The 22,558-nt window shown below is 33.8% G+C and overlaps 1 long non-coding RNA gene across 1 annotated transcript; it reads left to right on the top strand.

The window, feature by feature from the left end:
- Window positions 1–1,502: 1,502 nt before the first annotated feature.
- Window positions 1,503–5,563, top strand: LOC143059240 (uncharacterized). Its single transcript, XR_012973448.1, has 2 exons — window positions 1,503–1,615; window positions 4,408–5,563. It is a non-coding gene; the product is annotated as an uncharacterized LOC143059240 (long non-coding RNA).
- The last annotated feature ends 16,995 nt before the right edge of the window (window positions 5,564–22,558 follow it).

Genomic DNA, 22,558 nt, shown 5'->3' with positions numbered 1-22,558 from the left:
CCAGGACAATTATTGCATACAAGATAACTGTGAGTGTCTCCCTTACATTAATTGGTGCCTGTGATGAAGAAGTTGTGAGTGAAAGTCTGACGGTACATGGTAATTAATTACCTTCAAGATGATAAAGGTGTGCAACCTTCCGAAAAATAGTTTACAAAATCATCTTCTCCGATGTATTCTATTATTTCTGCAATATGGTTCAGTTTCACTCAAATCTTGATGAAGAAGGCATATTGAAGATCATAAAACAAGACAACTGTAAGGAGTATCATACTATTTCTATATTGAAACATAAAAAATTATATACATTCAGTTATTACGTTTTATATGGGCGTGATGAAAAAATGTTCATAGTAAACTAACCTCTAGAGTTCAGGGAATAAGTTTTTTTTTTTAAATTTGAACATGCTCATAAACTTCCATTAGATAGCATTTGTTCATATTCCACTTTAAGTTGAAGACTCCTGAACTAAAACGTTTTTCAGAAGAGAGGTTTGCCTCACCCTTTTCTCAGTCATTGTGGAATACTTCCAAGTCATGTCTATACTGTTCTGGATTTACAGTAAATAGTTATCAAAGGTACCAGGATTATAATTAAATACGCCAGACGCGCGTTTCGTCTACATAAGACTCAACAAGTAAAAAGTTGAAGAGCATTGATAATTCAAAATTCCAAAATGTTGTGCCAAATAAAGCTAAGGTAATCTATATTCCTGGGATAAGAAAATCCTTAGTTTTTCGAAAAATTCAAAGTTTTGTAACAGGAAATTTATAAAAATGACCATATAATTGATATTCATGTCAACACCGAAGTGCTGACTACTGGGCTGGTGATACCCTCGAGGACGAAATGTCCACCAGCAGTGGTATCGACCCAGTAAACATTGTCTATATACGGTAAAGTTGATTTATTTTATATACATAAAATCTTTTCTGTATGATACTGTTTGCATTTATTATATTGACTATGCGAATACGGGTAGCTAAACCATTAAAAGTAAGAGTTTATCAGAATGAATATAATTTTACTTTGCCCAAACTTCTGTGTGAAATCTGAACTATATCATCCATGTTCAAGATTCTATACGAATATAGATGTAATTATTAAAAAAAAAAACCGATAGGACGGTTGTTAAGTTTGAAATATATTATCCACTTCTCTGTGAAACAACATATTGTTCAGTGTTAATTAATATGTATTGATCTGTATTGTATCATATAAATATATCAATATATAAATAATACTTTGTGTGATATACTGTTTACTCATACTAATTGCATTACACACTTTTATACTATCTACTACGCATATTCAAACCTAAGAAATGCACCCACTGTTGAAAATATGTGAAGGTAAACATGGTAAATAGGTGGGTCAGAGAAGTTTACAATAGTTGTTATTCAATAGACTGTGTGTTCCATGTACTATATGAATGAAAATCAATATACTATTTATAGCCTTTTCAATAGTAGTCTGGCGCGAAAAGGACGATAACTCAATTTTAGAATTTAATATTTTTGGAGACGATCAATTTCCGGAATTCCATGCTTGATCATCCCGATTTTTTCTTTGGCCGTTGACAACAGAATTATTGCTGCATTCTTTGACAATAAGGTATATTTAACAAGGCAGTATTATCAATGTATTATCGTGGTATCAATATATGTTAGAAATGTTAGATACCTGAATTATTTGTAATTTTGACAAGGACAATTCATCACGTCCCCTGAAAACATGATTTTGTAAAATATCACTTATCGGCATCTCCGGGCGGCAAGCCAAGATTCTAATCATTCTAGATATTAATCTCCTGATAATCTTTACTACAGCATTCTGATTGTTATTAATTGCTACATATTACCGCTTTTTTGTAAATCGATGTTTGTTTACATTATCAACAAATGTGAGTAACATTCTAGGTCGAGTTGTCGTTCGTGGTGTATAGTTTGTTCCAAACCATTGTTTGTTCCTGGTACAGGTTGGCAGTTGTTTATCAACAATAAAGTTGTTGCAACATAAACACATGTTATTTTCAGTGTGTATGTATGTTTTTCTTTCTTTCTAATTAGTCATGATTGTTTATAAAAACAAAATGTTTTTAAATTCATTTGGAAGACAGGATTGTCATGTAATTGTTATTTCCCTTGTTTAAAAATAGAAATTGCGTGTTTCTATATTTAACGATTTGCATGACACTATTTAGTACATATTTGTTAAATAATATATATATTGCTGTTTTGAATTCATTGTTAAAGAGAATTATATGTTCTAAAATTCAATATTTGCATCGTTGCTTATCATTTATACCCTTTGATGAAAGACTTAATCATTTTAGATAAGTTGTTTGAAAATATTGTTGGTTACAAACTTCTATCTGTTGCTTGATTGAAAGCAGTCAATGGCGCTTTTCAAGGACTGCCAACGCTAATACTGTATATGGTTGGTAACAACATTGAATGATTGAGATGTTTATGAACTGACATTCAGTCCGACCATGGGAAGCTGTGCTCTGCCGGATGCGTGCTCAATTATTGTAGTCATTCAATGCTACATTTCTCTACTTTAGGTCTACATAATAAAAATTGTACTTATTGAAAAAAAATATATATTGTTTTCATTTATTTTATTTAGATAGTGCTATCCATCGTATTTTTATTTATCAGTTGTCAAATTAGACCAATATGTGGTCTGCATCCCCTGCATAATTGATCCTTTTACATACATGTCAGACTCCACTCTTTTATTTCTTTAATGGCTTTCAGTTATTTGGTGGACACAGGGAATTGACTCCCAGTTCCCTCCCCAAACTCCTACTTCACTCCATATCCTGTTCCTCTGCACTCTTATTTTTTCATCAACAAGAATTATCCCTGTTTTATCAAACTTTTCTCACGATTAAGACCACCCTGCCTCAAGCTTTCATCCAACAAATTCTCATTTCTAGTCCTCTTATTCCACAGTTCCCATAATTCTGTCCAACCCCTTTAAAGTGTCCCAATGATTCGCACCCATTAACAATCCATCATTCGACAAATTATATTAAACAACCTGATTTGTCTCCTATATGCAAAAATTACGAGTCAGGTTTTTTTGCTTTAATATAAATGGCAATTTTTTTTCACACATCTCGTTTTTGAACTCCCATGCGTATTTGTTACTATCAACTATATGGCATCAATGCACACAATTCAAACGATCTTTTCACAAAACTACAAAAATTGCATAGCAAATACATTCTCAGGATTTTTAATAAAGTTTACTTTGCAAGCACAAAGTGAGGAATTAATTATAAAACAATTTGGTAAAGCAAAATAAATATCTAAAAGATGTTTTAAAAATAGACTATAGTGGATGAGCTACCCCTTCGTGTAACAAGATTTATCTCTCCTGGGATTTAAACACATTGAGATTGAGATTGAATTGTTTCCCTTTGATAACAACCATTTCCAAAGCAAGATTATTTGTTTGATGGTTTTTAATTGATTAACAATATTTTGATAAAGGAAAAGGATAATACTTTCAATTTCGAGGTCTCAAAAAGGCTTTTTCACCTTCTATTCTAATTTTACATTAAAAACTCAAATTTAGATGAAAAGGCTACTATATACGGTACTGTATATTTGTATTATGACAATGCAAATTAAACTCAATGGTCTGAAACTTCCTTCAAATCTAAGTTTAAAAGTCAACTAGTATTTTTTGTGAGCTTTATGCAAAAGATACTAATTGACTTTTTAAACTTAACGTGTTAAACTATACATTATTCTCGCAACATCTGCAAAGATCAGACATATTCAATAGATAAACATAATTTATTCAAAAACTAGTCAAAAGATACCGTTACTTTTATCAAAAGGTACTCAATATTTTTAGATTTGAAGGAAGGTTCAGACCATTGAGTTATACTGTGATTTTTTGACGCAAATGAACAAGATTTGAAATAATTCTTAGCGTTACGCACTTAGAGGACATGTTTGAATGTTATTACTGAAAGAAACAATACTATGTTTTATACATATTTTAATCAAATTCCATGTGTGTGTCAAATGCTTATTCACTTTAAAAGCTTAAATACCATTTAAATGCCAAACCTTATATAGTACCATTAAACCCCACCCGTAAATACCGCCAAAACTTTCCTCGTGCCTTATGCACCTAACATCAAATTTATAAATAGTACATACTGTTACAAAACCAGTATCCGAACTAGTTCTACTAGTTCCCATCTATAAATAATTACTACAAATAACAAACGGTAAAAAACATATTTCAAACGAAATAAAATACATTTTGCTTCAGGTTCTACAAGTAATGAAGTTCAAATAATTCTAAGTTAAACATGTTACTTAGTAATGATATTGTGAAAGTGATAGGTAACAAATAATAACGATTTGTTTCTTTTTCAGAAAATGAAATATTTGACGTTATGTATAAGTATTATATTTACATCCATGGTTCATATAGTTGGATTTAGATCTGGAATCCTAGATGACAGCCATGTTGTTCACAAATCGCCATGCCCGGAAAGTTATTGCACGAGAGATAACTTTGCGTGTCTTCCTAACTCTGTAGGGACCTTAATTGGTGTCTGTCATGATGAAGTTGTGAATAAAAGTGTGAAGGTAGTTTATTACCTACGAGATGGTAATGGTGTACAACCTTTCCAACGACAAATGGTGCTAGACATATCTTCTCCGATATATTCAATTATTTCTGCAATAATCACTCAGTTTAATCAAAATCTTGAAGAAGAAGGCATATTGAAGGGAATTGAACAAGATGATTGTAAAAATAAACAATCAAAAATTAATGTATGTGAAGACATTGAATTGAATTTAACATGTCTCCCCGATCGTGCGACGTGTGCCATTATGGACTTCAACTGTATCAAATCCAAAGATATATTATTTTTAATCAATATATACGATGAAAAGAGAAAGAAAATAGTCGAAAAATACGTAAACATAAATACGAGCTGGAAGTATTATTACTATTTGTCAAAACTTCTTTGCGAATATCAAAACTTTAAAAAAATTCCAAGATACACTAGGCAGTACAGAATATTTTTAACATCCAATGAAAGCAATAAACTTTCAACATATTCAACTCAGGATAAATCCGATCAAGTATTACAACGAATAACAGATGGTATCATAGGATTTTGTATCGGTCTTTGTATTACTCTAATTCCACTATGCAGTTATTTGGTTTATCGAAGAATGCAGACGACAAATTATCAGCAACCCATAAACAACGAAAATAGTGCAAATTACAATGCAATGACATTCATACCATCCAGTGGGAACACAGACGATTCATTTAAAGATCACACAGTTCATCAAGATCTAGATGTTAAAATAGGACAAACATCGGCATAATTCTCAGGATTTTTACGACATAATTGTATCAAAAAACAATTAATTGAGTTCTGAAGCTGACATGTCAGTAACTACTAGTTTTTCTTTGTTAATTTCTGTATCGTTGTCATTTTGCTGTTTCTTTTGTTTCCTATGCTTTCATCGAACTAGAACTTCTTTTAAACTGAGTTTTACTATGCGTAAAGCACTGTGTTTGTTTTTCTATATTGCCTAGAGGTATAGGGGTAGGGTTGAGATGTCACAAAACATTTGTCCCAAGTCAGGAGCCTCTGGCCTTTGTTTGCCTTGTATATTTGTTTTTTTTTTAACTTTAGTTCATTTATGACTGAACTAGTACACATTTTTGTTAAGTGGCCAGCTGACGCACACCTCCGGGTGCGAGATTTCTCACTGTGTCGAAGACCCATTGGTGGCTTTCGGCTGTTGTTTGCTCTTAAGTCGGGTTGTTGTTTCTTTGACACATTTCTTATTTCCATTCTCAATTTTATCTAAGACTTAAATATTAATCAGTTTACATTCAACATCAAATTGTACATTGTTAAGATACAGGTGTCGACAGAATTTGAGCCATTGTATATATGTTCAGGTTGGTTTTGATGAACTGATAACAAAATATTTTTTGCAAGACGAAATGCAGGTCTTGCGTACAAGTCTTTAATAATAGTACATTGTCATTGAATTTCATTTTATCAGTGGTGTCGGTGATGATTTAAAAGTCTTTTAGGGCTTGATATTTCAGTAGCTATTAGACGCTAAGGTCTTTATATAATGTGACTATCTCATTTATCACCAGTAACTTAATTTGGTATTTATAATTTTTACAAGGAAAAAATACACCGAAGAGGATATCACTGCCATGCTGGACTTTTTAATTGACAACATATTTGTTGAATTTTTTGGTCTTCCAACAGACTATTGGCATCCCGATGGGTACCAATTGTGCTCCTCGACTGGCCGATTTTTTTTGTATTCGTATAAAGCAGAATTTATCCAAGGGCTTGTACAGAAAGGAGAAAAGAAATTAGCTCAGTCTTTTAATTTCACCTTTCGGTATACTGATGATGTACTGTCTCTTAATAATAATAATAGATTCAGTGATCACTTACATTTAATATATCCAAGTGAACTTGAAATTAAAGATACTACCGACACAGATAAATCTGCTTCATATTTAGACCTTTTTCTCGAAATGACTACTGATGGTAGGTTGAATATCAAAATTTATGACAAACGCGATGGTTCTAATTTTCCTATAGTCAACTTTCCATTTCTGTGTAGCAACATCCCAGCGGCACCAGCATATGGAGTATATGTGTCTCAATTGATACGTTACTCTAGAGCTAGCTCAAAGTACGTTGATTTTGTTGAACGAGGAATACTGCTTTCCCAAAAGTTGCTAAGACAGGGCTATGAATCAATCAAATTGAGGTCATCACTCAAGAAATTTTACGGTCGCCATCATGAATTGATTGGCCATTATGACAAAAGTTTGTAAGAAATCATATCTGATATTCTTCCTCAGTCATAATAACCATCCATCATTACCGAACTGACCAAAGACATAACACGACGGGTGCCGTATACGGTGCAGGAAATGCTTACCCTTCCGGAGCACCTGATTTCACTCCCGGTTTTTAGTGGGGTTCGTGTTGTTTCTTATTTTCTTATTTATAACTGTTGATGTAAATGTCCTTTGGTGTTTTTAGTCTTTGTTTCCCCTTGGTTTTGATTGTTATTGTCTTGCAAGTTCTTCATGTCTGTCAGACAGTCTTTAGTTCATGTTTTATATGTTTATTACCGTATCACCATGGTGATTACCGTATCACCATGGTGATACGGTCTGATTAGTCAGAGGCTAAACGTCAGGTTCGGGTAAATCTGTTAACGGTATTTCTGTTATTTCATTGGTTATAAATACTATCTAATGGCTGCTTCGTGGCTGTTTCCGGAATGATTCTGGGGGAAATGAAGGTCATTTTAACGTCTGATTGGCTATTAATGAGTGGCATGCATTATATGTTCTACGCGTCCGTAAGTGGGGTCGGATTGAAATCATGATACTAGGTTATAGGTACATATTATGATAAAGTGTTCATTTGCTATAGTGATAAGTTATGATGATAACTCACGTCAAACTGTCAATTTGGTGCAGATTATATAATCATGTGACAATGTGATGATTTAATCTTGAAATTGTGTTGCTATTTTGGTAAGAAACTGTACATATGTATTATTGCTATTCTCTAAAAATAGGACAGTAATGTGTATAATTTACACTTCAAACTGTATTAAAACGGTTAAATGATTCTTCTTCTTCCAGGTAAGGAACCGGGTTCAATACTGAATGTTCATGGTTCCGCGCGAAAACTTTACGCAGTGTCGGGCAACACAGAAAGCTTTCTCTTGGCTATTTACAAATACATTTAAAACGTTCGCAAAAATATACAATTAAAATTATTTACAACTGGGTTTTCGTACTTCCTTTCAGAGCATGCCTTCAGGGCAGCTCTGAATCCCTCAACGGTGTTGGTCGCTGTAACTGTTGTTGGTAGGTTGTTCCAGTCCCTGATTGTTCTCGGAAAGAAAGATTGGCCGTAAGTGTCTGAACTTGTTCTTTCTTGGAAGAAGCGGTTTTTACCTCTGGTCCGGTTATCATTCGGTGTCAAATATTGGTGACGGTCTATATCTATAAGATCATGCTGGATCTTAAATAGCATGCATAATCTATTTGTTTTCCTCCGTTCTTCGAGACTTTCCCATGTAAGATTTTTAACCATATTTGTGACACAGCCAGGTGTTCGGTCTGTGTAGTTGTTATTCACAAATCGTGCAGCTCTTTTCTGGACCTGTTCAATTGCCTTGATTTTATTTTGGGCGGTTGGGTCCCATATTGTGCTTGCGTATTCCACTGCAGGTCTTACCATGGATACATACGCAGCTGCCTTTACAGGTTTTGTACAGCCTTTGAGGTTTCTACGTATAAATCCCAACGTTCTGTTTCCTTTGCCTACTGTATTGTCTATGTGTTTATCCCATGTTAGGTTGTTACTGATGGTTACTCCAAGATATTTACTTGCTTCCTCTGTGTCTAGAGTATGACCGTGTAGCTGGTACGATGTTTGTATCACTGGTCTATTTTTTGGGGATATTCTGATGACAAGGCATTTTTTTGATTGAGATACTTTTGTGTTAGATTTCTTCGTCAGCTTAGAATACACAAAACGTATGCTCTCTGTATAAAAATTATAACGATTTATTTTTCATTGCTTGGACATATTGATTAGAAAATATTAAAATCACGGAATTTACCGAAGATGTAATTTCGTTTCCAGCACTTTCATCGCTTCATTGATTTCTGGTGTAAATAAACAAACCCGACGCTACTGATTAGAAGAATACAAAAATTACAAGGTGAGCAATATGGTTTCTTATATGCAAAGAAGCCCACACCAAGCATCACGGTATTGTTATTGGCAAGGGTTTCAGTGCACTATAGGATATAGGATACTATAGTGTCAGATGTTGCAAATTATATAATTTAGCTTTACATTTGACAATGACCCCGAGGCAATCATTTATACGATCCTTCAAACCAAAAAAACTTGCAACACAGTGAACTCCGAAAAAGATGTTTGCATGTGGGGTAGACAGTTTGATGATCTTTGATGTACTCGTACATGATGTTTTATTCTTTGGAGTTGTCAGGAGTCTGATTTAGAAGGGGACCAGGGGGCATGCCATCATTTTCTGGGAAATTTGGTGGGCCTGAACTTATGAAAATTTCTGGATCCGCCACTGGTTGTTGGACCATAATAGTCCCAGTATGGACACAGTGGTGATCAGCAGTCATTATAAAAAAGAAGATGTGGTATGATTGCCAATGAGACAACAAGTGACCAAAATGACACAGACATTTTAAAACAACTATAGGTCACCGTACGGCCTTCAACAATGATCAAAGCCTATACAACATAGTCAGCTATAAAAGGCCCTGATATGACATGTAAAACAATTCAAACCAGAAAACCAACGGCCTTATTTATACAAAAAAATGAACGAAAAAACAAATATGTAACACATAAACAAACGACAACCACTGAATTACAGGCTCCTGACTTGGGACTGACACATACATAAATAATGTGGCGGGGTAAAACATTGTAGCGGGATTCCGATCCTCCCCCTAACCTTGGACAGTGGTACATGTATAACAGTACAACATAAGAACGAACTATAAAAATCAGTCGAAAAAGGCTTAACTCATCAGATTGCCCATTGATATATCAAAAGCACTGAAAACTATTTGATACGTCTGATTTCAATTTATTCACATCATCAGGTCTTACACTTAGTACATTTTTTCGTGATGAACATTACTATTTGGTTGATTATGTAGGGAAGCACTGAAGCATGAGTGGAGAAATCGCCCCCCTCCCCCTTATTGTCCCAGCTGACCTGAGAATCTGTCCCTCTTTAACCATTAATGTCATACAACAATTACTTTTCCATTGTGGCATCATATATTTTGTATTAAAACATCAAAATTTTACATGAAATATTTGTGATGTACATGTACAGTTTGTAATGGCGGACATATACATATTGTAGCAATAAGGTGTATTCAAAGCAAAATAATTAATAATAAATCAACTCAATGGAAAGAAGCATACTGGTAAGTCAATTGGTTTTTTTCGCACAGCATCTGCATAGAGTGATGAGATATAAATCAGGAGATCAATCACTGGTTTTAGAAGTCAAGAATTTTTATATTTTACTTATTTGGGTAGATACATGAGGGGGAGGACAGGGGTAAGGGAGACAGGGAGAAAGGGGGTAGGAGAAAGGAGAAAGGGGTGGGAGAAAGGAGAAAGGGGGTGGGAGAAAGGAGAGGAAGGCTGGGAGAAAGGAGAAAAAGTTAGAGAAAGGAGAAAAAGTTGGAGAAAGGAGAAATTTTTTTAATTTATCTCAAAAGGAGATGTTTTATTCTAATGGGAGAAAGGAGAAGGGTACCCCCTGTCCTCCCCCTCATACATGTTACACAACATTTATCTTGACATTATACCTCAGTGTTCTTCATGAAAACTATCACACTGATTTTAAATCATTATAGGAAAGCACAGTGTATAAGCAAACATTTCAGGAGGCAAAGAGTCTTTTATAGGCTGACTGCAATAGTCTGTATATTATCTGAAAAAGCTTAGTTCTTCTCAACTTTCTTATTATTTCAAACATTTTAATAGATGTCTCCCAAATTTGGTGTATTTCTATTGGCGTTTTTCAAAGTCATTTTCATTTATTTTTCAACCCGGCCCAGAAATATGTGGTTACCTTTAATATAGCTGATTTAAAGAAAGGCGACCTGGGTTACCTCTAACAAGGGCTATATTTATTGTCCATGCCTCTTTTTTTTCATAATTCATCTTACATGTACATTTCCTTTGAATTGTTTGCTTATTTGTTCTATGGTCTATCTATGCATATCTATCTTTATACCACATTTTCATGGTCCCACAAAAATGTTTAAAATGTTTACATTTTACTTTTTTCTAGCTTCTCTCATGTGATAGCCGTACCTTTTTGGTCACCATTTATGTGTTGCGTTTAAATATAAATTGTAACACTTTACAGTGACTGAACAGGTAAAACAAATACTTCTCAAGAAACAGAAAAAAGAAGACTACTTGCAACAGCACCAGACTACATGTATGTATGAATAAAAGCTCAGATCGGAATAGCATGGAGGATATTATATGTGATTGTGAATAAGCAAGGAAAGCTTTTAATAATAGTGCCTATTTTTTAATTTACTAGATTTTTCATTCATTATCTGTGCAAATTTCAACATAATTTGTCATAAATTCTTATCTAACTTTACTCAAACTTTCAGTGGTGGATCCAGAAATTTTCATAAGCGGGAGCCTACTGACTGCCTACAAAGGGGCAAACTCCAGTCATGCTTGAGTGATTCCCTATAAAAACAACAAAATTCCACCTCTGACTTTAATTTAATATGACAAGTGTTTCATTCACCAAAATACTGGTGCGTTTCTGTGATAAATATCATGCACAATTTTATAAATGAGAGGGGAAAGAAGATCCACATGTGGTGAACCTGCACATGACAATTGCAAACTGCCCCATTTTTTTTTATCACAACCATTCAACTGATCATGCTGATACTGACATTACCAGAGAGTACACATCAAATAAAAAATCACAAATAACTGATACATATTATCAGATATTACAGAATTAAATATGTTTTAAATTTATTACAAAAAAATGTGTTCTCAATCTTGTAGAAAGATATTACAGGATCTCATACATGTAAATACCAAAGACAACTGTCTATCCAAGTCACAATTTATAAAAGTAAACTATTAAAGGTTGTAGTTTGGTCTTCAACGCAAAGCTCGGTTCACACCAAACAGCAATTTTATATAGTCCATATCAATCATGACAATGGCGCTTGGGGTTAAACATGTTTTCGTAGGTAAATAATATTGCCATGGAACTTTTTTCATGAGAGTGTTATAGTCTATAGAGTATTACTTCCTGTTTGGTAGAATAGTGAAATGGAAGTCAGTACGTTCTTGCTCAATCCTATGTCGCTTTGAAGGTGTCATGATTGTCATCCTCAGCTTAAGCAATGTGTTACTGTAATTTGAATTTCAAAATGACTGCGCGACGTTTTTCGAAGCACTGGTCAACTCCACCATAGCGAATCACATGACTTTGACAATCAGTAAATTCCTATTATAAATGTCTATATAAGTAAAGAATTGTCGCATAAAAATTAAATAATAGAGTACACAGGAAATGGCAAAGTTCACATAGTCTAGTATGATTAATCATTTAAAAAAAAAAAAAAAAAAAAACAACCAAAAAAAACCGAGCAAATGGGGGGCGGGGGATGGGGCGTACCCCCTCTACGTCCCCCTCTGGATTCGCCACTGCCTTCTGTTGTTGTCCATTTTGTCAAATAGTAATCCTCAAAAGTATGTGTAGGTTATATGCTATTTTTATCACGTTGATTATAGACACAGAATACATTTTATTATAATATCATTCCCCATTTCCATTCTCAATTTTATAAAGTCTCCTACCATTATAACACGGGTCCACCAATAATACAACAAAAATGACAAATTAGTAGAAAAAAAGCGCTATGTTTTCATATTGCTTGAAGTGCAATATTCCAATAAAAATAAACTACTCACAAACCACTGATCTCAATATAATCAGCTAAAATACGGCAAGCTTTTTGGAAAAGCTATTACTTGTATATCAACGTTCAGATTTTTCAGATTTTTCGGATTCAGTTCGTTTTGCTATACTATAACATATGCCAATGTTATATGGTTTTTTGAATGAATATTGGGTGTAAATATCCAACAAGAAGGATTTTAATGATTTGAACAGTACAAGGTTTAAATGATTCATGTTGTAAAGTAGCAACAAATAACAATGTCAACATAATTTTCAGTAAAGACTAATTGAGCCTGCAATTCATTTAAATAAAGGCAACAGTAGTATACCGCTGTTCGAAACTCATAAATCGATAGAAAAAAACAAATCTGGGTCACAAACTAAAACTGAGGGAAATGCATTAACTATAAGAGGAGAACAACGACACAACATTAAAATGTAACACACACAGAAACGAGCTAAGCATTAGACAAAATCCGATGAGAATAACAAATATAACATCAAAACTAGATGCATGAATTTGGGATAGAAAAGTACCGTGACGCTTCTTATAGTAATGTTAATTCATACTCAAATATAAGAGGAAACAAACGACACAACAGAAACACAACGTTAAAATGTAACACACACAGAAACGAACTATAATATAATTAGTTATCAAAAGTACCAGGATTATAATTTAGTACGCCAGACGCGCGTTTCGTCTACATAAGACTAATCAGTGACGCTCATATCAAAATATTTATAAACCAAACAAGTACAAAGTTGAAGAGCTTTGAGGACCCAAAATTCCAAAAAGTTGTGTCAATTACGGCTAAGGTAATCTATTCCTGGGACAAGAAAATCCTTAGTTTTTCGAAAAATTCAAAGTTTTGTTAACAGGAAATTTATACAAATGACCACATAATTGATATTCATGTCATCACCGAAGTGCTGACTACTGGGCTTGTGATACCCTCGGGGACGAAACGTCCACCAGCAGTGGCATCGACCCAGGGGTGTAAATAGTTATCAAAAGTACCAGGATTATAATTTAGTACGACAGACGCGCGTTTCGTCTACATAAGACTCATCAGTGACGCTCATATAAAAATAGTTATAAAGCCAAACAAGTACAAAGTTGAAGAGCATTGAGGATCCAAAATTCCAAAAAGTTGTGCCAAATACGGCTAAGGTAATCTATTCCTGGGACAAAAAAATTCTTATTTTTTTCTAAAAATTCAAAGTTTTGTTAACAGGAAATTTATAAAAATGACCACATAGTTGATATTCATGTCAACACTGAATTTCTGACTACTGGCCATATTCCTGACTTGGTGAAGGACATTTTTTAAAGGAAAAAAATGGTGGGTTGAACCTGGTTTTGTGGCATGTCAACCACCGCCCCCCCCCGCTTTAATGGCAATGTTAAATATAACATTAAAATGACAACAGAACATTACAGGCCTACAATACAAACAAATAGGAGAACATATTGGACAAAGAAACACACGAATAATAGCTTACAAAAGGCATCAGGTTTAAAATTTAAAACACCAGAAGTGCTTCTCGTCCACACAAACCATACTAGTGACGCCCAGATACAAAAGTTCGAAAGCCAAAATGAGTACAAAGTTGAACAGCAGTGAGGACCAAAAGTTCAAAAAAGTTGTGCCAACTACGGCTAGGGTTTTCTGCTTGGGATAAGAACATCCTTTCTATTTAGAAAAATGTATACTTTTGCAAACGTTATTCTTCATATCTGTTAGGTTTTGCAGATTGAGTTTTCTCTTCAAAGTGCAGTTAGCTGTTCCCTGTAAATTTTTGATGTATCGTCACACATTCCCTGATCAATATCAACAGATCAACCCAACATGGGAATATTGAATATTTTTCTAACATCTAGAATAACACAAAAAATATCCCGTCAGGACCTGTGTCGTAAAGTACTGTAAAAAATGGTGTAAAAATAGATGCAAGAAGATGTGGTATGAGTGTCAATAAAACAACTCTCTCATCGAAGTCACAATTTGTAAAAGTAAACCATATTAGGTAAAAGTACGGTCTTCAACACGAAGCCTTAATAAATCAATAATGTAAGGGATAAAAAGTTGAACAATTTCAGAAAAACTAAATTGAAAAGAACTTTTTATGCGCATGCTCGAATGGGAAAGACGTGTTTATATATCAGGTCGAAATCTTCAGTAAAAAAATGTGAATAAGCATTTTGTTTTGAATTATCCAATGACAGGAAAGAATTAGAAAGAATTAGTAAGTCATGCACAAACAAACTGTATAAACTGTACATAATTTGAGACTTTCAAAAGACATATAATTTCTTAAAACATAATGCACACCTGATACTCAGTCGAGTGGACCGAATGCCAACGTGAATATTGTTCTACAAGAACTATTATTTTATTAATGCCAGCAACTTATTCGATCGTCTGTGTATTTAACTATGTAAAACGGATCCTTAATCCTTGATGCAGAAATCTAATACCACAAACAGTGAATTTAAAAAGCGAAGACGTCGCCCATCTTCTCAACCATCCCCCCAAAATCTACAAACAGATAAAAAGCAAAAAACGTTTCATACGGACTCTGTGGATATATCCCACTCTTCATCTGATGAGCATTTATTTGAAACTAGCATGAGTAATTCCACAGCGGCACCTGTAGTAAGCATTAGTCAGGAAGACATAGTAAGAATAGCACAAACTGTGAAAGAATTTCTTATTGGTGACTTACATAACCTTATTTATGAAAAACAAAAACCTGTTCTACGCGAGTTAAAAGAGTTAAAAATCAAATATGATGATCTTGACAAAAAAATGGAAAGTTTTCAGGATATTATTACTGTTCATGAAAGTTCTGAAGTCAGCAACAATTTAAAGGCAGAAATAAAACATCTTAAAAATAAATGCGACGACCTAGAGCAGCATAGTAGGAAGTATATGGTCCGTTTTACAGGGGTTCCTTTCTCTTATGGAGAAAACCCTGACAACAAAATACTAAAAATCGCAAGCCAAATGCATGTCCAAATGTCGCAGAGTGACATAGTAATAAGTCACCGCACTGGGAAGCAACATTCTGATCGTCCACGCCCAATCATCATACGTTTAGCCAGTCATGCAGTTAAGGAATCTCTACTGCGCTTGAGCAAATTTAACAAAAAAAAACCGCAACTTGCTAATATCTCAATCAACCAAGAATTAACAAGGCTGAGAAGTAAACATGCATATTATGCAAGATTTCTGGTACGAAACAAGACTCAAATCAACATGGGTGGTCGACGGCAAAATATATATTGTAGACAACAAAGATGACAAACACATAGTACGAAATAATGATGATTTCATTGCAATGTTAAATGAGCTTGAAATTGAACCCCCAACCGAATGGTTCGAACAACCAGATGAACCCACAGGTGCTACTAGAGAACGATTATTAACACATGATGATGGTGCAATGTCTGTCATTAACGGAGATGTTGGAAACGGTGGACGCTAATAAAATTATCCATGTTCAGTTTGACTTTGTCTAATTTACTTTGTGTTTTTGTTGGGTTTTTTTTTTTTTTTATTATTATGTTATTTGCTACATCACACTTTTGTATTAATCATTCTATATTTACCTTTACATATTGAATTGGAAATGAATGTGTTTATACAATGTGTGTGGATGTGTGGGTGAGCTTATTTTATTTTTTGATAGTAATATGTAAACTGGCGAACGGGGATACATACAAAAAAAAATCAAATCAAACCAATAATTTTCCCACTTTATATTAATTGATGCATTGATTCTTTGAGAACGAGTTGAGCGTGCATGTAGAGGTGAACTGTTTTTTTTTGTTGTTTTTTTTTTCCTTTTGTAACCCCCCCCCCCCCCACACCCTTTCTTTCTTTTTTTTAAGGTGTGTGACTAATTGAGACGGTCTTTTCTAAATGATAATCACTTTAAGAATTCAGATATAAATGAACAAAGGGTTACTCTTCCTTTGGATACTTCCAATTAAATTAAAATGTGCATTAATATTTCTCTATCGTGCATTGTGATTTGTGTACAATTTATTTTCCTGTCATGGGTAAAACTCCCAAAGAAAATGCTAAAACTTGTTTATATTATTACATTTTTGTTACTTACTGTTTATTTGCTTCCTTTATGTTGTCCCGGCGTCGGATGTGTGAATCAGTGTTATACTTATCATTTTCTTACCACTAATATTATTATTATTGTAGTTCTCCCAACATGTGTTCTGTTTCATACCACATCTTCTTGCATCTATTTTTACACCATTTTTTACAGTACTTTACGACACAGGTCCTGACGGGATATTTTTGTGTTATTCTAGATGTTAGAAAAATATTCAATATTCCCATGTTGGGTTGAATCTGTTGATATTGATCAGGGAATGTGTGACGATACATCAAAAATTTACAGGGAACAGCTAACTGCACTTTGAAGAGAAAACTCAATCTGCAAAACCTAACAGATATGAAGAATAACGTTTGCAAAAGTATACATTTTTCTAAATAAAAAGGATGTTCTTATCCCAAGCAGAAAACCCTAGCCGTAGTTGGCACAACTTTTTTGAACTTTTGGTCCTCACTGCTGTTCAACTTTGTACTTGTTTTGGCTTTCGAACTTTTGTATCTGGGCGTCACTAGTATGGTTTGTGTGGACGAGAAGCACTTCTGGTGTTTTAAATTTTAAACCTGATGCCTTTTGTAAGCTATTATTCGTGTGTTTCTTTGTCCAATATGTTCTCCTATTTGTTTGTATTGTAGACCTGTAATGTTCTGTTGTCATTTTAATGTTATATTTAACATTGCCATTAAAGCGGGGGGGGGGGGGGGGGGGGGGGATGGGGCGGTGGTTGACATGCCACAAAACCAGGTTCAACCCACCATTTTTTTCCTTTAAAAAATGTCCTTCACCAAGTCAGGAATATGGCCAGTAGTCAGAAATTCGGTGTTGACATGAATATCAACTATGTGGTCATTTTTATAAATTTCCTGTTAACAAAACATTGAATTTTTAGAAAAAAATAAGAATTTTTTTGTCCCAGGAATAGATTACCTTAGCCGTATTTGGCACAACTTTTTGGAATTTTGGATCCTCAATGCTCTTCAACTTTGTACTTGTTTGGCTTTATAACTATTTTTATATGAGCGTCACTGATGAGTCTTATGTAGACGAAACGCGCGTCTGTCGTACTAAATTATAATCCTGGTACTTTTGATAACTATTTACACCCCTGGGTCGATGCCACTGCTGGTGGACGTTTCGTCCCCGAGGGTATCACAAGCCCAGTAGTCAGCACTTCGGTGTTGACATGAATATCAATTATGTGGTCATTTGTATAAATTTCCTGTTAACAAAACTTTGAATTTTTCGAAAAACTAAGGATTTTCTTGTCCCAGGAATAGATTACCTTAGCCGTAATTGACACAACTTTTTGGAATTTTGGATCCTCAAAGCTCTTCAGCTTTGTACTTGTTTGGTTTATAACTATTTTGATATGAGCGTCACTGATTAGTCTTATGTAGACGAAACGCGCGTCTGGCGTACTAAATTATAATCCTGGTACTTTTGATAACTAATTATATTATAGTTCGTTTCTGTGTGTGTTACATTTTAACGTTGTGTTTCTGTTGTGTCGTTTGTTTCCTCTTATATTTGAGTATGAATTAACATTACTATAAGAAGCGTCACGGTACTTTTCTATCCCAAATTCATGCATCTAGTTTTGATGTTATATTTGTTATTCTCATCGGATTTTGTCTAATGCTTAGCTCGTTTCTGTGTGTGTTACATTTTAATGTTGTGTCGTTGTTCTCCTCTTATAGTTAATGCATTTCCCTCAGTTTTAGTTTGTGACCCAGATTTGTTTTTTTCTATCGATTTATGAGTTTCGAACAGCGGTATACTACTGTTGCCTTTATTTAAATGAATTGCAGGCTCAATTAGTCTTTACTGAAAATTATGTTGACATTGTTATTTGTTGCTACTTTACAACATGAATCATATCAACCTTGTACTGTTCAAATCATTAAAATCCTTCTAGTTGGATATTTACATCCAATATTCATTCAAAAAACCATATAACATTGGCATATGTTATAGTATAGCAAAACGAACTGAATCCGAAAAATCTGAAAAATCTGAACGTTGATATATAAACATATAAAACATGAACTAAAGACTGTCTGACAGACATGAAGAACTTGCAAGACAATAACAATCAAAACCAAGGGGAAACAAAGACTAAAAACACCAAAGGACATTTACATCAACAGTTATAAATAAGAAAATAAGAAACAACACGAACCCCACTAAAAACCGGGAGTGAAATCAGGTGCTCCGGAAGGGTAAGCATTTCCTGCACCGTATACGGCACCCGTCGTGTTATGTCTTTGGTCAGTTCGGTAATGATGGATGGTTATTATGACTGAGGAAGAATATCAGATATGATTTCTTACAAACTTTTGTCATAATGGCCAATCAATTCATGATGGCGACCGTAAAATTTCTTGAGTGATGACCTTAATTTGATTGATTCATAGCCCTGTCTTAGCAACTTTTGGGAAAGCAGTATTCCTCGTTCAACAAAATCAACGTACGTTGAGCTAGCTCTAGAGTAACGTATCAATTGAGACACATATACTCCATATGCTGGTGCCGCTGGGATGTTGCTACACAGAAATGGAAAGTTGACTATAGGAAAATTAGAATCATCGCGTTTGTCATAAATTTTGATATTCAACCTACCATCAGTAGTCATTTCGAGAAAAAGGTCTAAATATGAAGCAGATTTATCTGTGTCGGTAGTATCTTTAATTTCAAGTTCACTTGGATATATTAAATGTAAGTGATCACTGGATCTATTATTATTATTAAGAGACAGTACATCATCAGTATACCGAAAGGTGAAATTAAAAGACTGAGCTAATTTCTTTTCTCCTTTCTGTACAAGCCCTTGGATAAATTCTGCTTTATACGAATACAAAAACAAATCGGCCAGTCGAGGAGCACAATTGGTACCCATCGGGATGCCAATAGTCTGTTGGAAGACCAAAAAATTCAACAAATATGTTGTCAATTAAAAATTCCAGCATGGCAGTGATATCCTCTTCGGTGTATTTTTTCCTTGTAAAAATTATAAATACCAAATTAAGTTACTGGTGATAAATGAAATAGTCACATTATATAAAGACCTTAGCGTCTAATAGCTACTGAAATATCAAGCCCTAAAAGACTTTTAAATCATCACCGACACCCTGATAAAATGAAAGTCAATGACAATGTACTATTATTAAAGACTTGTACGCAAGACCTTCATTTCGTCTTGCAAAAAATATTTTGTTATCAGTTCATCAAAACCAACCTGAACATATATACAATGGCTCAAATTCTGTCGACACCTGTATCTTAACAATGTACAATTTAATGTTGAATGTAAACTGATTAATATTTAAGTCTTAGATAAAATTGAGAATGGAAATAAGAAATGTGTCAAAGAAACAACAACCCGACTTAAGAGCAAACAACAGCCGAAAGCCACCAATGGGTCTTCGACACAGTGAGAAATCTCGCACCCGGAGGTGTGCGTCAGCTGGCCACTTAACAAAAATGTGTACTAGTTCAGTCATAAATGAACTAAAGTTAAAAAAAAACCAAATATACAAGGCAAACAAAGGCCAGAGGCTCCTGACTTGGGACAAATGTTTTGTGACATCTCAACCCTACCCCTATACCTCTAGGCAATATAGAAAAACAAACACAGTGCTTTACGCATAGTAAAACTCAGTTTAAAAGAAGTTCTAGTTCGATGAAAGCATAGGAAACAAAAGAAACAGCAAAATGACAACGATACAGAAATTAACAAAGAAAAACTAGTAGTTACTGACATGTCAGCTTCAGAACTCAATTAATTGTTTTTTGATACAATTATGTCGTAAAAATCCTGAGAATTATGCCGATGTTTGTCCTATTTTAACATCTAGATCTTGATGAACTGTGTGATCTTTAAATGAATCGTCTGTGTTCCCACTGGATGGTATGAATGTCATTGCATTGTAATTTGCACTATTTTCGTTGTTTATGGGTTGCTGATAATTTGTCGTCTGCATTCTTCGATAAACCAAATAACTGCATAGTGGAATTAGAGTAATACAAAGACCGATACAAAATCCTATGATACCATCTGTTATTCGTTGTAATACTTGATCGGATTTATCCTGAGTTGAATATGTTGAAAGTTTATTGCTTTCATTGGATGTTAAAAATATTCTGTACTGCCTAGTGTATCTTGGAATTTTTTTAAAGTTTTGATATTCGCAAAGAAGTTTTGACAAATAGTAATAATACTTCCAGCTCGTATTTATGTTTACGTATTTTTCGACTATTTTCTTTCTCTTTTCATCGTATATATTGATTAAAAATAATATATCTTTGGATTTGATACAGTTGAAGTCCATAATGGCACACGTCGCACGATCGGGGAGACATGTTAAATTCAATTCAATGTCTTCACATACATTAATTTTTGATTGTTTATTTTTACAATCATCTTGTTCAATTCCCTTCAATATGCCTTCTTCTTCAAGATTTTGATTAAACTGAATGATTATTGCAGAAATAATTGAATATATCGGAGAAGATATGTCTAGCACCATTTGTCGTTGGAAAGGTTGTACACCATTACCATCTCGTAGGTAATAAACTACCTTCACACTTTTATTCACAACTTCATCATGACAGACACCAATTAAGGTCCCTACAGAGTTAGGAAGACACGCAAAGTTATCTCTCGTGCAATAACTTTCCTGGCATGGCGATTTGTGAACAACATGGCTGTCATCTAGGATTCCAGATCTAAATCCAACTATATGAACCATGGATGTAAATATAATACTTATGCATAACGTCAAATATTTCATTTTCTGAAAAAGAAACAAATCGTTATTATTTGTTACCTATCACTTTCACAATATCATTACTAAGTAACATGTTTAACTTAGAATTATTTGAACTTCATTACTTGTAGAACCTGAAGCAAAATGTATTTTATTTCGTTTGAAATATGTTTTTTACCGTTTGTTATTTGTAGTAATTATTTATAGATGGGAATTAGTAGAACTAGTTCGGATACTGGTTTTGTAACAGTATGTACTATTTATAAATTTGATGTTAGGTGCATAAGGCACGAGGAAAGTTTTGGCGGTATTTACGGGTGGGGTTTAATGGTACTATATAAGGTTTGGCATTTAAATGGTATTTAAGCTTTTAAAGTGAATAAGCATTTGACACACACATGGAATTTGATTAAAATATGTATAAAACATAGTATTGTTTCTTTCAGTAATAACATTCAAACATGTCCTCTAAGTGCGTAACGCTAAGAATTATTTTAAATCTTGTTCATTTGCGTCAAAAAATCACAGTATAACTCAATGGTCTGAACCTTCCTTCAAATCTAAAAATATTGAGTACCTTTTGATAAAAGTAACGGTATCTTTTGACTAGTTTTTGAATAAATTATGTTTATCTATTGAATATGTCTGATCTTTGCAGATGTTGCGAGAATAATGTATAGTTTAACACGTTAAGTTTAAAAAGTCAATTAGTATCTTTTGCATAAAGCTCACAAAAAATACTAGTTGACTTTTAAACTTAGATTTGAAGGAAGTTTCAGACCATTGAGTTTAATTTGCATTGTCATAATACAAATATACAGTACCGTATATAGTAGCCTTTTCATCTAAATTTGAGTTTTTAATGTAAAATTAGAATAGAAGGTGAAAAAGCCTTTGTGAGACCTCGAAATTGAAAGTATTATCCTTTTCCTTTATCAAAATATTGTTAATCAATTAAAAACCATCAAACAAATAATCTTGCTTTGGAAATGGTTGTTATCAAAGGGAAACAATTCAATCTCAATCTCAATGTGTTTAAATCCCAGGAGAGATAAATCTTGTTACAC

This window comes from Mytilus galloprovincialis, chromosome 1 (genome assembly GCF_965363235.1).
Source record: "Mytilus galloprovincialis chromosome 1, xbMytGall1.hap1.1, whole genome shotgun sequence".
In the NCBI taxonomy this organism is placed as follows: domain Eukaryota; kingdom Metazoa; phylum Mollusca; class Bivalvia; order Mytilida; family Mytilidae; genus Mytilus; species Mytilus galloprovincialis.
The sequence above is the reverse complement of the archived record's forward strand: the minus strand, read 5'-3'. Positions and strand labels throughout refer to the sequence as shown.